The sequence below is a fragment of the Mauremys reevesii genome, linkage group 15, assembly GCF_016161935.1.
Source record: "Mauremys reevesii isolate NIE-2019 linkage group 15, ASM1616193v1, whole genome shotgun sequence".
NCBI classification, from domain to species: domain Eukaryota; kingdom Metazoa; phylum Chordata; order Testudines; family Geoemydidae; genus Mauremys; species Mauremys reevesii.
This window is the reverse complement of record NC_052637.1, coordinates 40,491,045-40,506,152: the sequence shown is the minus strand read 5'-3', so window position 1 is coordinate 40,506,152 and position 15,108 is coordinate 40,491,045. Positions and strand designations below refer to the sequence as shown.

The window sequence follows — 15,108 nt, the reverse complement described above, 5'->3', positions numbered from 1 at the left end:
ATTCATTCTGTAAGTGCAAAAGGAGGCCACCCTTTGAAAATGTCTCCCTTTATAGAGGTAAGCCATTAATATCCGCTCACTTTTACTGAACATCTCACACTTTAAATAAAACAGTATTAAGGGTCTGATACTGTGACATGCTGGGAAACTTTTGAAAATTACCGAACACTCTCAACTCTCTTCAGAAACAGCAACCCAGGGGGATGGGCCCTAAATGGATATTTGGGGTCATTAAATAGAGGTATGATTATTTGAATTAGAAATGGGAAGACTTAAGACAATCCCTGGAGGCAAATGCAAGACACTAACATGAAAACCACACTTTTGCAGAGGATCAACACAAGGCCTACGGGCCATTTAAGTCCTAGTTTGAGAGGAAAGATGCATTGACGTTGATGGAGTTACACCAGCATCAGTTATTCAATCCATCCTTCCCATGCAGAGGTAGGATCAAATATGCCTGTTTCAGCACTAAGCATTGCATCAAGGAAGTCAGCACAGACAGGCTCCTACTTCAGGCCATTCAACAATAATGAGGAGTCATACTGAACAATTACATTGTAGCGGTTGCTTCCTGGTGTGCTGGCGAGGTTGCTGTTGCACAAATCACAGTCTTCATGTGTCCTTTCCTATCTTTTATTATTGTTATTAGGAGAAGGAAGGGAATTAAGGTTCAGATATGGTTTAAACACTCCTGTTTCATTTCACAGGTCCCGTCAGTCTCCACACATTCCTGCTGTCATTCTCAAATACATTACCGTAATAATAATCCAACATCCGTGGTTGATCTCCTGGCCAAAGACTATAATTAATTTTAACCCTCTTTCTGCTAGTGTTTCAACAGTGTCAAGTAATAGGAGAGATTCAGGATTGGGAAATCTGAACAAATATACAGCAGTTCTAACTAATTAATAGAGCCGCCAAGTGGAGTGTGTTGGCTAAAGGAAGACTTTTCCGGCAATGGGGAGGACACAAGGCAGATGAGATGTGAGCCGTTTTGCTCCAGGCTTGTTTTCTGCCTGCTACATTACTGTTTAATTGAAATAGGTGCCAACATCTGAGAATTCCTTACAGCAGATTCTAGCACACTGGTAACTTCCTCTTTCTTAAAGGGGCAAACCTGCAGCTATAGCTAGGACCAGCTGTAACCACACGCTGCCTGCTTTGTGGATTACAATGTGGTCATGTTGAACTCTTACATGGAGAGACTCCGAGATATTTTCTCAGTTTCTGGTGAAAATGGCTAACGTGTCCTCTCCTCCCCTCATTTCACAAGATAAGGCATTCACTTTAGATAAAGTGTTCCATTTGCCTAAGTACCTGGCCCATTTGGGCTGTCATCAGCAACGTTTGAACCCATAGCCTTCAACCCTAAAAGTGCAAGCATCTCCTCTTCTAGCTAACAGATTACTGTCTTGAAACACACTTGACTGAAATCACTGGGAAGAATCCTATTGTTTTCAATGGATTTTTGGGTCAGGTACTATTTCCATTGGCTTTTATGTGGACCAGCCATGAGGGAGAGGGAAAGGCAGAGAACTCTTTGGGGAATGGGAGTAGTTTGGGGAGCAGAGTGCTGGAAGGTCAAATGATAAATAATTTTATTCTTTTACTTTTGTATTTAAATAATATTTTGCAACATCTACAGCTGGCCACAAATTTTTTGTAAAAATGTTTTTTTTCAGTGGAAAATAAGATTTTTTTTTGAAAATTCAAAATCAATATTTCCCCTGTGGAAAATAGAAAGGAAATATTTTGTCTCAGGTTGACATTTAATATCTGCATCCACCTGAGCTGCCATGGTGCCTCATGGGAGTTGTAGTTTGGATGCCTAATACTCATTGTCCCTGATGGGCAGCTTGGTTAGACTGTATCTAGTAATACAGTGGATTTGGGTGGGGAAACTGGACAGTTCAGGGGACTGATACTGGGATAGAGGCTATTTCTTGTGTCTGTATAATTGACTCAAATCCACTTCAGTTCATGGCTCTTTTTTTTAGCAATATCAAGATTTTTTTGTTGGTCTATATGAAATGTGTTGGTGGTTTCCACTCCAGTTTTACTGGACAGATGTTCACATTGCAGAAAATGTCACTTTTGATATTGTTTATTTTTATTACTGCAGCACCAAGGGTCCCAATCATGAACCAGGGAACCATTGTACTAGACTCTGCGCAAACACATCACAAATATATGGGAACTGCCCTGAAGCGCATCCAATCCGAATGTAAGATGAAAGACAATAGGAGGATGCAATAAACAGATGGTCGCAGCTGAACCCAAAAGTAATTAGGAGATGTTGAGAGACCTTTGCCTCTGAATAACATTGCCCCTCTGATATAAATCTCCATGCCTCAGTCCTCCCATCTGTGAAATGGTGACAATGATTCGTGCTCATCTTTGTATAAATATTTGATGTAACTGGTAAAAAAATATTATGTAAGTACACCATGTTCATTCATTATTTGCATTGTTGGAACTGACCAAAATCTGAATTTTTTTGACATTTCAAATTCTGAAATAAAGAAAAAGGGAAACTTTTAATGAAAGTTTCACAATTCGCTGCCATTCCCATTTTTCCCTCACCAGCTGCAGAACTGGGTGATTAAAAAAAAAAAAGAAAAAACCAAGACATTTTAAAAAATCATGAAATCCACCCCTCCCTTATTTTTGATCAGCTCTAATAATTATTAAACAGGGCTGTAAAACAAGCTCCACTCATGCACATAAAAGCAGTACTCCCAGATTAGGAAGGGTAGCAAATTTGGGTAGAACCAGTATGAGAAGACTCTATTAATTGACATGTAATGACAAAGCTAATAAGATTTTTCCCCTTGAAATCTGGGACTGAATCAGAAAAACAGTAGGAAACTAAATTTGGATATTTAGGCACAAGAAACATGTGGGATATAGAGGGTGGGAGAAAATATTGCCAGTTACCATGAGAATGATCTTGTGCTCAATGGCAATTTAAGACTATGAGGCTGAATACCTTTGTGAATTTCGCTCCCCAGTTTAAGATTTGCTTCTGTGGCTTGGCTGGGTGCACTGGAGCTGTTTAGTAACCAAGAACACAGATGCTGCCCTCTTTTCCCTAGGCAAGATATGGCCCAAAGCAAAAAGAAATGATCGTTCTCGCCAGAAAAGAAAAACCACAATCTGATTTTGCTGGTGTGGTATGTTCCACTGCACAGCTCAGGATTAAAGAGCAGCACCAGAAAGCCAATGCTTCCTTTTTCACATATGCTCCGTCCGACCCTACATTAAATAGGCATTTGATGGTTTTCATCCAGAGCCACGGATGGCAACAGTCAAGTGTGATCCCACCTGGATTCAACTTGGGCCTCTTTCATCAGCTTTTGGTGCATACCACAGAGGAAAAGGGTTTGGGAGAGTTAAGCATGAAATGGATACAGGAGCAAATGGGGGAAGGGTGGGAAAGGCAGCTTAAAATTATTACGTGCATTCTAAAGACTGGGATGTTACAGAGTGACAATGTCTCGATTTGAGCGACCAGTTGGGTGAGGTGATATCTTTTATTGGACCAACTTCTCTTGGTGAGAGAGACAAACTTTCGAGCCACACAGAGCTCTTCTTCGGGTAAGAATGATGGTCCTCCACAGTAGTCAGAAGAAGAGCTCTGTTTAAACTCGAAAGCTTGTCTCTCTTGCCAACAGAAGTTGGTCCAATAAAAGATACTACCCACCCACCTTGTCTCTCTAATATCTGGGGACCAACATGAGAACGGCAACACTCCTACAATATTTCTATTTGCTTTATGACAGGAATACCACACTGTCCCTCAATGAAATCAACATCACTGCCTTCTTTGGAGAAAAAAAACCAAACCAAACCAAAAGCGAATTGCTATTCTTGGATGAAAGTCACAGTACTTTTCACTCTTTGTAATATGAGAACATACCAAAAATATTAGGGGAGAACTCCTCACCAAGACCACTCACTTAATTCTGTTTAAAAAATTCAGTCATTGCAGCTGAGGAACTGACCCTTAATATATATATAATTCACTTTCGACAAATATTTGAGCATGCCAGCTGAAAATTCACTATAGACTTATCAAGGGTAGGCCGGTTGGGAGAATTCAGTGTGAACTCCTGCACAGCACAGACCACAGAATTTCACTCAGTGATCCCTATCATGGAGGGAATCTAAATGACACAATCAAGCTCATTAACTGATGGTTGAATTCTCTTAGGACCAGTCTGGATTTAAAGACTCCAAGTGCACTTCTTTGGATCAGCTGCTCTGAAGTTTAACTTCCTCCCTGATAAAAAGTTAACTTGCAGCATATTGGAATTTTTCTTATATCAACCTCCAGATACTGACTCCTGCCATGCCTTTCTCTGCCAGATCAGAGCCTTATAAATCTAGAAGCTTCCCCCCATGTGTGTAAGCATGTGTCTTAGTAAGTCACAACCACTTCAATGTTAGTTAACTCAGTGGGGGGCACAGACACAGCTGAGGCAAACTGAAAAAAAGCATATGAAAATTTGCAGAAAATTATTTATATTATTCATCCAGCTGGACCCAAAACACAACAGGATATGAGGATGGGGATTCAGGGGTGATCAGGAAATTAGGACAAGACTAAGCAAATATAGTTGGATAAAGTTTTGGTCAGACCCAGTTTTGTATCCACAGCTGAAGGTAAAAGCTAACTGTTTTGTGGATTTCTGGTTTGTTGGGTTTGTCCCATATGGGAATCTTTCCACTAATACCGATGGACATTAGACTGGGCCCAAAATAATAAAGGTGTATTGGCAAGGATAGACTTTGCACAATCTACTCTAAAATTCAGTTTGAAAACTTCCCAAGAAATTCCCTTCCACCTGGCCGCTGCGCCATCCACAAGAAACAAATTGTGCGCCTCCTCACCGTCACTTCATTAATTCACGCCGTCCTGCCCATTGCTGTCGATCGTTCTTGGGAATTCTAACAGGTGCGTCTGTTCAGTTGTTTTGCCTGCTGCTAAATGGCATTTTTCAAACTGCTGAGTGTTCTAATGAGAGATGCCAAGGTGGACACTATCACAAGCCCAGCTTTACCGATCAGCCAGACAAAGCAGAGCGTTGCCAGCCAGCTGCTCAATGGGGCTTAATACAGTGGCAAGATTTGCAGGGAAGTAAAGGTAAAGCACTTTGCAAAAAATGTGTAGTAAGGTTAGATGTCATTGATATTTATGTCACTGGTAAATGGACTTAATGGGTTTTTGGCAAACAAGTCCTTGTCGACTGTGATAGGCTAAAACGTCATTTGGGGATAGGACCTGGAATGTTTGAGGGACAAATCCCAAATCTGGCATAAATTGATGTAGTTCTATTGAAGTGAATAGTATTTTGCTGATTTATCGCAGCTGAGGAACTGGCCCTTGGAATGGTGGGAGTGGAAATGAGACTCTGATAGCCACAATTCAGTAGATGATAGCTATCCAAAATCCAGTCTAAAGAGGAGAAAATTGGCCTCTCTCAATCATTAATGATCTTTCATCATATTTTTATAACTCCTTGGTTTCCTTCCTACAGGCACTTCCGATTCATCAGCCTCCAGGAAAGTATGTTTTCACCTTGGGTGCCGTTTTCCTAAACAGACAACTTCTAATTAAACAAACATCTCCCTCTCTGAAATATGCCCTGGAAAAAAAACTCCTAAAATGATATTCCAGGAATATACACCTCTGCCTCTCCCCACCCCTCAAAAATCCCTATGACTAATATGTATGGAAAATATCCTGATTTTCTGCAATTAAAGAAAGACAGATCAATGTTTAGAATACTTTGACTGCACACATTAAAGACATTTTTCATCACTATGGTTGCAAAACCCCAAAATACCATCTTTAGAAATGTGGTTGACCAGAATAAGAGAATTGTGAGAAATGGAATGTCTTACTGCCAGTATGAGATTAATAGTTGACTGATTTGAGGAAAACTGGGAGGGATTGATACAAAATGTAATGCTATAAAACATCTATAAAAGCAATGGACCAGATATCTAGCTGGTATAAAATCAATATAGCTCCACCGACTTCAATAGAGCAATACCAGTTTATACGAGCTGATATATTCATTTATATATATAAAAATAAAATTACTATAACTCATAGCTATGCTGCCTTAACTCTGCTGTTTCTTCCTAGCTTTTTCCTTTTTTCTAATACCCTACATATGAAAACAATTTGTGCTGTCAACATTTCTGTTCATCGCAAATAAAAATGTAGCGACTGGAAGCTGGTATTGACAGTCTCAGAGATTTAAAATACTAACTGATATGCAGGCTGAATTTCATTGCACAACACCAAATTTTCATTTAAAAATAATAAAGAGATTTACTTCGTAGAGCACTGGTAGTATTTGAAGTCCCCAGAACTGCATGTGAACAAAAGGCATTGAACACTGCGATACTATTGGCTTCCTATATCACACTAATCCTGTAAGTACCACTTCCAAACCAGTAAAAACAGTTCAACAAAACACATGCTGAGCTAAACGTTTTGACCCAAGAAAGATCTGCAAGGTCACTGGAGTGGATTAGAGTAGTCTCCCAAACCCCACTGGTGAACATTAGAGATCTGAGGACCAGCCAATGGAATATGCACACCAATAGGAGGGCAAATGGGGGATAGGAGTGGGAGGCTAGTTGAGGCTGGGTAATCTTTATGGATCTGGGGAGGAGTCGGACTCTTGGACCCTGCTGGGGAAGTGGGAAGAGGAGGAGGATATCAGGAGAGAGTTAGAAGAAACACAGCTCAGGAGAGAGCAAAATGAGAACTTAAAATGTACACAGTAAGCAACGATCTTAGGAGAGATTGAGCCAAACCTCCTAGTCTGCTTTTAGGGATTCTGCAAATCCACTGGACTTTTTGAATATACAGATTTTCAGTGAAATCCTGGCCCCATTGAAGTCAGTAAGAATTTCACCATTGTCTTCAATGGGCCGAGGATTTCACTTACTGAGTATCAGAGAGGTAGCCGTGTTAGTCTGGATCTGTAAAAGCAGCAAAGAGTCCTGTGACACTTTATAGACTAACAAACATATTGGAGTATGAGCTTTCGTGGGTGAATACCCACTTCGTACAATTTCTAAATTCTCCTAGGACACTAAGTTCCATTTGCAAAAGTGATTTAGACACATAGGAGTCTAATTCCCATTGATTTTGAAATAGGATTTAGGTGCTTTTGAAAATGTTACTCCTTAGATATACTGTATTTTATTATGTGGAGATGAACAAATATAAACAGAGATGGAGAATAAAGAGGAATCGAAAATTGCATTGTACTTTCCAAAGAGGATCCACAAATAATTCATGAAAAATCCACGCTTTGTGAGCACACTGGAACAAATGTGTGTATTGAGCTGTCCCAGGTGCACATCCTTCGGTGCCTGTAGTTGGTAATATTTAATCTAGATGAAAATCAGACCTATACAGCAGTGAAAACATCCCTGACAGGATAATGTTCAATTTAAATAAACAGTCTTTAATGAGATCTGTTATTACCTGCCATTTTGTCATGCTCCAGCATGCAGTCTTAAGTCTAATGTTTCTAAATGCTGTCATAAATCTTTTCAACCTAATCTGCTTCTGAAAATTTGAGCTAATGTCTCTCATGCTTCATAGTAAATTACAGCCAATGTCACAGTGTGTGGGTGAATCTAAAGTTCTCCTTGAAAGCCCCATTGCACCAAAGTATTTTTTTCCTGATTTTAAGACAAGATTGTGAAGCTTAACAGTTGAAACAAGCAGGTCTTGAGGTGAAAATGTTGCGCATACCATTTTGGTTAACATATAGACAGTAAGTTTTGTAGTTAATCATTTGAACAGGGCCAGATGGTACAACCCTTATTCAAACTGAGTAGAAATCCAGTTACTGAGTTTAATGAGACTATTTGTATACGTGCTACCTACTCAATGTGAGAGTTATAGAATTAAGCCTAGGATGATTAACATTTAAATATTATGGGTTGGATCTTCAACTGGTGTAAGTTAGCATAGCTCCACTGACTTCAGTTATACAGGATCGGGTCTTCTAGCACAATGTATGCAGAAGGATCCCAAAGTGCTTGACAAAATTATGCCAAAGCATCACTACACCACCAATGAAATGCAGCCACCTCTTGGATGGGAGATGTCATCTCTTTAACAGTGCACAGGACTTTGGAGGGCTGATTCTGTTTAAACCAAGATTGGCGAAATTCTAGAATAACTCCATTTATTTTGAGGGACTTACGATTTACTTACATCACTGTAAGTAAGACGAGAGTCAACCTTTAGGATTTTAGTCAGGATAGCAGGGCGAAACCCTTACTTTTGTGCAAAGCATCATGGAATCTTTGATTATCACATGTGGGAGTTTATATCCCATTTTAAAGGTTGTTGCCTCCAGCAGCAGGTCCCCTAACACCATTTTGCTGGGCTGCAAACAGGCCTTATAGCTTTCTGGGTGGTAAGTATTACTAGCCACAGTTTACAGATGTAGAAATTGAGACATAGGAAGGTGAAATCTCTTGCCATATTTCGCAGAGTAAGTCAGTGGTAGAATCTAGTATTAGAACTCAGGAGCTCCTTGCTTTTACTCACATGGTCTACCCAATAGCTCATAGTGCCCCACTGCCCTAAGCCTAAAGCCAAAGAACGCAACCCAATTAAAGTAAAGTGGCACCCGTATACCCATGATGTGCCAAAACTCAACAGGTTACAGTGATCTGAATATCCCAGACATCCCAATTGACACAGAGAAGAAATAGTTATAACTGCACTAATGTACCTGTGTGTGGGTGTTTGGCATTATGTGAACAATGGTTTTATTATGCAAAAGCAGGTTACTGGAGAAGAACTCAGAAATGGCTATTCTCAAAATGAAACATGGTAGGGAAAAACTTGTTGCAAGGGAATCTTTTGAACTGTTCAATTGAAAAAGGTGGTTGTACTTCCTCCCCTCTGCCCCACACCAATTGCCTTATTTCAAAACATTCAGTACAGCTATTGGGATAAGGTGAGGCCACAGCTTACTTCTAACTTTGCTGCTGCTGCTGCAGCTTTGTGGTGGAACGAGGCGTGTAGGGGCTATCCATAAATTACATAATGCATTAGGAGGTGGGTGGGTCCTTTATTTTGCATGTTTGTGTTGGTGTTACAAAGTGTTACAAGGGGAGAGTGGGTCTTGGAAATTACCAACAAATTTGTTACGTAATTTATGGACAGCCCACATCCAACAACAAGCAGAATGGACAATGCATGTTTCATAGGAAAGCTCCAGAAATAATTTAAAAAATGAAGTGAGTTGTATAAAAATATAAATACCCCAAACCGTTTGAGATCCCACATTATTAACACAATATGTTTGACTTAGGGTCAGATTCCCTGCTGGCCTGCATCTATTGAACCCAAAGGGGTTATGCCAATGGAATTGCACCCTTAAAAGGGACAATCATATATTTTCCAAAGGTGAATTGAAAGGTATTTGAATTGCCTAGACTTTAATCCAGAGTTCTGTGCATCTCTTGAAAGATTTAACCTACTGTTAACTTCAAAACAGGGGAAGAAATTTTAGGCCTTAAGTGACAGATGAATGATTTCATCCAGTGGAAGAGGAGACACGTGGAAAACTTAACTCAGCTTCTTCTGGGCATTGGTCAGCCTCAACCACTCTGTCTGTGCTGTGCAAACAATAAAAATAATAATGCCTTGGCAGTTAAAAAGCTTTTGTGTTCGTCTTCTTGTACTGTTTAAATCTCCAGATGTGTTGTGAGAACAATACAAAATAGTTTATATTGTTTTATTCAAGGAATAACTGGAATTTCAACTTTCCTTTAAATCGGTGAAACTTTACTTCCCAATGAGCTATGTTTGAGCAGGGTAAATACCAATAATGCTTTATTAACACCCTATCGGATCAGTAAGCCCCTGCCTCCCATATCTGAAGATGGCTTTCCCAAACCATAATGTGCAAAGGCCACAGGGGATACCCCCATCCCCAGACCACTGTAGGATCAGCAGTTCAGCTGCATTTCAACACTTGCTTAAGGCCACCATGGCCGCCACCTTGATAAATGCAGTTGTTACTAGGAAAGAACAAAATCCTTTAATCATTTTCAAACGTTAAATTCCATCATGTCTGGCCCATAAATGTAAAGTTCACTTTCCAGGAAGGATTTACCAAAGTTGATACCTTGTGTTGGCAGGATGTTAAGTGCATGTTTAGCAAGAGGGATTTTTTTGGCTTTTGGTGCATTTGCTTGCACAAATAGAACAACGCCCTAATCCGCCCCCAGTGGCTAAGGCTGAACACTGTCATCTGTTGCTTTGTTTGTCACAGGCTTATTCCAGGATGGATAGTGCTGTACAACAATGACTAAACTCCAAATATCTTATCCTTCCCCAGGAAGTCTTGAAAGTGTTACGTCTGTGCTGGTTTCTCAGAGGCAACGTACACCATCTGGTGCCGAACCAGTGGGGTCAAATAATGTTCTCACCATTTAGCGTAATTAACTCCAACCGCCCGTCTGCTGCAAGCCCCCAGTGCAGCCAACACAAGCAAAGCTGGGCCAAGACGAAATTTCTCCTCATTATTAAACCCAAATCTAAGTACTTGTCTGTCTGTAAAAACAGAGCAATGGGAGGAAAACTGAAACCAGCGAACAGGGTCTGAGGTTTCAATAAATGTCAGAGAGCGTCAAGTCTGTTTGGATTGCAAATTATTGCTGGCTGATGGTCTATTATTTTACAACTAGCGATTGCTGTCAAGGAGGAGGGGGGAGAAAGGTTTCTCGAATCACAGCCAGAAGGGAACAGAAGTTACAAAATACTGTAACAATCATAAAAAAAAAAGGTACTTGAATGACTTTAATGTTTGCTAAATTTAGACCTTATATAAAGTGTCTCAAGCAGCAAAGTCGCCGCCCTTCGGCTCCAGCTAAGCTTCGAATCATCATGATAAGGTCAGCTCTGCCTGAGGTGATTTGGTCTCCCCATGTCCTGCTTCCAAGCTCCATCCACCATAGAGTGAAGTCAGCTGACAGGTCTTGAACATACAATAGTGCTAACGGCCCCCTAACTGCTTCAAGGCGAGTTAATATTTTCCCAAACACACTAGAGGGATATACATAAATCATTTCAATGGGGGTGAAGGCCTGTTTGTAAATGAACTAAAAATTAATGGGTGATTATTCCCTAAAATACATCATCAGATTACATGGTCCTGTGGCACAGGTTCCCTGCTGATCATGCACAGCTCAGGCACAGATTATTAATAACATAAGAATGGACATAATGGGTCAGACCAAAGGTCCATCTAGCCCAGTATCCTGTCTTCTGACCATGGCCAATGCCAGGTGCCCCAGAGGGAACTCACAGAACAGGTAATCATCAAGTGATCCATCCCCTGTCACTCATTTCAAGCTTTTGGCAAACAGAGGCTCGGGACACCATCCCTACCCACGCTATTAGAAGGGAAGGAGATAGTTGGTGTATTGGAAGGGATAATTGTGGACAAAAGGACATACAGAACAGGGTGTGGCTAAACTTTCTCTCAGTGAGGAGAGAGGCAGGGAGGTGGTGAGGTAGCTCATACTATGCTGTTTTCAAACTTAGAGTAAGACAGGCTCTCTATTTCTGATGGCAGAAGACCAAATTTGGGAAGAAAAAGTTCCTGTTGTAGAAATTTCAGTCTGTTGAATATCTTAGCTGGGACTTCTCGTGGAATGCCCACACCAACAAATCAGAGAAGAGCCATAAGCAAAACCATCGATCAAAACATCCAGAAGTTGGGAAAAGGTTGGCTTCAGATCTAAATTTCTCAGTTGTAGCCTTCTTTCTACTGGGACTGAAGCAAGCCCCCAGATCTGGATCTCTCAGCACTTCGAAGCTTGGGCCCATCTTTAAGAAAAATGTCATTGGTGACTGAATACAAATATGTTACAGATCCTGCAACTCTGAGAAATACAGCAGCAGCAGAGAGACATTTTGTATGGCAAACTGGCTGCTTTAGGTCAGCGTTTTATATGGTTCAACATAACTTATGATTATTCATACAGGTACTTTTGACGGTGTTCCTCAGTCCTTTGCTGTGTGTGCTACCTATCTCCTAGGATCCTGGTCTCACTGTTTCAGATTCCCCCTCTTCAAGAATGTCTTGCTACGCAACCTAAGTCATCAGAGAAGATGATCTTCCACAGATCCTTCAGTTTGAAAAACACCGAAGTGCTGTGCCATTAAATTAACTGCAATGAATAGTGCATGGAAAGGGGTTGAAGAATTATATTTTCATTTTGCGTCCCCTCTTCCCCCCGCCATTTTCCAATAGAAGAGAGGGACCTCACTCAGGGAGAGAACTGCCACGGTTGGCCAAACCCATGTGTTGCCTTCGTGTAGTGCACAGAACTAGCAGAAATTAAAGATGGGCAAAGCACAGGCAAAATCTAACATTATGAAATGAATGGAATGCTGGTACTCTACAGGAAGCATTTTGGCTGGTCTGTATCTCAGTTGAGGACTGCAAGCGTAAATTTAAAAAAAGCCCTACTTTTCCCCCTTTCAACAGCCTGGCTTTTTTCCTTACCATTGTATACACTTCTTTTCTGTTTTATAACACATTCTCCTCTGCCAAACACACACCCTTCTCTTTCAAATCCCTTTTCTTCTTCCAGCAAGCCGTACAACCTTTTTAACAGTACTCAACATCCGCAGTTAATTGAATTGTTCATTCTTGTCCTTTTTTTCCCCCCTCTTGTCTGCCTAAGGGATTGGACACCTAACTGCACTTTGGGCCTTGGAAAATGTCTCCATCTTCCCCTCAGTTCTACAACCCTTACTCAGGCTGAGTAGCACTTATGCGAGTAATCCTATTAAGGCATAGTGAGACTGCATGTGTGGGTAAGTGCTACTCTATGGAAGCCTTTCATTTTATTCTGTGTCTATCGCTGTGATATTTGAGCATGGGTATCTTTGTAAGGGTTTCAGAGTAAGATTATTTAAGTGGGACAGGGGACATGTCAGTCTCTGGACCAGATCCTTAGCTGGAATAAATTGGTTACCTTTAAACTACAACAGTTGACATCAGCTGAGGATCTGGCCCCTGATTCTTTGAAAATGCGACCGATTAACAGAATCGTAGGAATGACTTTTATTAATAGAGTATTTTCTCATATATATGACATATAAAGGACAGTAGCACGAAAAGAGAGAATAAAGCACATAGTCAGTAACTTTCTATTTAATTTTTCACCTGCATAACACTGAAGCATTCATTCAATTCTAAAAATATAATTTTTGAGAAGTAGGGGGAAAGGGTTCACATGTCAGTAAAAAGGATTCATAAGAATAAAAGAGTGATTATATTCTCAGATACCCCTCCCTCCCCCGTCTCTCTCACATACATGCACACAGCAATTGATTATAAAAACTAGAGCTTTCAATTCTCCACCAATAATATCCTATTTTACCCTACAGCAAAGGAAAGAAGCCAAAACTATCAACCTCTCTTGTACAGAATTTAAAATGGGCTCTGCTTACACACAATTGTGTACACACCTGATGTCTGTGGAATATGCTTCTACCAGCCACACTACTCATTCTAAAATGTGATTGTGCCCTTGAAGTTTATTTTGGCCCACTTATGAAACCAATGAAGAAGCAAGAGGAGTGAGAATTCACCCAAGAACTTGTCCCTCGAACCCCTTCCGCACAAATGCAAAAAGTGCCATTGTTCAGATAGAAAGAACTGGTTGAAATTTTTCGGACAGACCAGATTTTCATTGGAAAAATGCTGATTCCACTAAACTGAAGCATTCTGCAGGAGTGTAATGATTTAACCAAAAATTCTGATGAATGATTATAAAAATGATACGTTTTGATAAGGCTGAAATGTGCCATTTTGACTTTCCTGTTATATTTCTTAACAATATGATCAAATAAAACACGATATTAAAGTCAAAATGTCTCAAAATGAAAAAAAAAATCACTGACGCTTCAGATTTCCCATGGAACAGGAATTCTGGGTCCTGAGCAATGCAAAATAGAACCTAAAAATCCCTTGACTTGGCGGGAAATCTCCTGTTTGAATGTAGGTGTGTGAGGAAGCAGTGTAGTGGAGCATGAGGGAAGACATTGGGAGCATTTCTAGCAGAAGATCCCAAAACCCAGCTGGGCAGACAACTGATATACATCCAGGGTATTTCACCTGGGGGCACTCATGGCTGTCTGGTAGGAGAAGCATGTGTACGCTTGCTCACAATGTGGTCAGTGACTGGCCTTATAAAAGGGTGTCAAACAATATTGCTTTAGCTGCTTGGCTTTATTCATGTGTCACCTCTCCTGAAGAAAACCCTTTACCTCTATTGACTGGAAAATAAGAGAACCAGTTCTGGAGTTTTCATAAGTCATGCTAGAAATGCCGCAGACACAGTGGTTACTTGTACAAGGCATGCCTTTGCCCATATTAACTTCAGTTTGTGGGAAGAAGGATCCTGCAGCCCTCAGGTACAAGAATTCAGTACTCTGCAGCCAAAACAATCTTGGGTCAAGTCTTTCAGAGAGGATTAATCAAGTGGACACCTTGAGCAGCCTATTCCGGTGCTTAACTACACATATAGCAAGAAAGATTTTCCTAATATCTAACCTAAATCTCCCTTGATGCAGATTAAGACAATTACTTCTTGTCCTACCTTCAGTGGACATGGAGAACAATTGTTCACCATCCTCTTTATGATGACCCTTAACATATTTAAAGACTGTTATCAGGTCCCTCCTCTTCTTTTCTCAAGACTAAACATGCCCAGTTTTTCAAACTTTTCCTCGGAGGTCAGGTTTTCTAAACCTTTTCATCATTTTTGATGCTCTCCTCTAGACTGTCTCCAATTTAGCCACATCTTTTCTGAAGCGTGGAGTCCAGAATTGGACACAGTACTCCATCTGAGGCCTCTCCAATGCCAAGTAGAGTGGGACAATTACCTCCAGTGTCTTACCTACGACACGCTTTTTAATACAGCTCAAAATGGTATTAGCTTTTTTTGCCTCTGCATCACATTGTTGACTCAGATTCAGTTTGTGAGCCACTACAGTCCTCAGATTCTTTTCAGCAGAACTACCACCTA

The 15,108-nt window shown here is 40.5% G+C and overlaps 2 long non-coding RNA genes across 4 annotated transcripts in view; one reads left to right on the top strand and one right to left on the bottom strand.

The window, feature by feature from the left end:
- The window catches only part of LOC120383415, a 28,363-nt gene extending 23,266 nt beyond the window's left edge, over positions 1-5,097 (bottom strand). For 2 of the 3 annotated variants that reach the window (XR_005588460.1, XR_005588461.1), the window contains exon 1: positions 4,897-5,097. This is a non-coding gene — a long non-coding RNA (uncharacterized LOC120383415). The remainder of the gene's footprint in view (positions 1-4,896) is intronic. The other variant, XR_005588459.1, reaches the window with a different exon arrangement.
- On the top strand, positions 4,975-5,791 carry LOC120383416. The gene is made up of 2 exons (XR_005588462.1): positions 4,975-5,149; positions 5,544-5,791. It is a non-coding gene; the product is annotated as an uncharacterized LOC120383416 (long non-coding RNA).
- The last annotated feature ends 9,317 nt before the right edge of the window (positions 5,792-15,108 follow it).